This window comes from Tupaia chinensis, unplaced genomic scaffold (assembly GCF_000334495.1).
Source record: "Tupaia chinensis unplaced genomic scaffold, TupChi_1.0 Scaffold143584_1, whole genome shotgun sequence".
Classification (NCBI taxonomy): Eukaryota; Metazoa; Chordata; class Mammalia; order Scandentia; family Tupaiidae; genus Tupaia; species Tupaia belangeri.
Genome location: NW_006203430.1, coordinates 1,560,260 through 1,561,174, shown reverse-complemented (window position 1 = coordinate 1,561,174; position 915 = coordinate 1,560,260).

Below are 915 nucleotides of genomic sequence, written 5' to 3'. Positions count from 1 at the left end.
TGTCCTGTTAAAAGAAAAACTTTTTGGGCCTTCTCCACACGCTAGTGGTTAGGGAAGCTGGATCACACATGGCCTACTGTAGTTTGAATCCTGGCCCCTGTGGCTCAAGAAACATGCTGAGTGCATATGCGTCCAGTCAAATCCTGACTGGATGGAGAGATGGATGAAGAGGGATTGTGGCATGACTATGCCCCTTTGGGGGGGGTTGCTTTCTCTCCCTCTCTCTCTCCCTAGTAAGTACACATACCCTCTGGCAATAATAACTGAATAAAAAAAAACTTCTGACAAACTAAATTCAACTGTGTTTAATTGAGCAAGAAATTATTTGTAAATTTGGCAGCCCCCAGTACCAGAATAGCCTCAAAATGACCCTGAGGCTACTGCATGGTCAAATGACATTTATGGAAAGAAAATGGAAAGTGATGCACGGAAAATGGAAATGAGGTACAGAAACAGCTGGATTGGTTATAGCTCAGCATATGCTTTATTTGAAGTTATTTTGAGCAGTTGACTCTGAAACTTGACTGCTTGTTGTAAGAGAAGTTAACAGTCTATGTATGCATCAAGTTAGCTTACAGTTCACTATATACAGAGAAACCTTTGGGTAAAGCATAAAATATGTACAGAGGCAGCTTTAGGTCAGTTTGACAGTCTTTTGTGACTGGCTTATTTCACTTAGCAACATGACAGGATTTTTTAAGGTAGGTAACATTGCACATATCACATTTTTTCAATTCATCTATCAGCAAGTATTTGGAACGTTTCCATAGCTTAGCTATTGTGAATGCTTTAGTAAACATAAGAGTGAAAATACCTCTTCAAGACTCTTATTTTCGTTATTTTGGATATATACCAAAAAGCAGAACTGAAGATTATGTAGTATTTTTGTTCTTAATTTCTTGAGGCTCCTCCGTA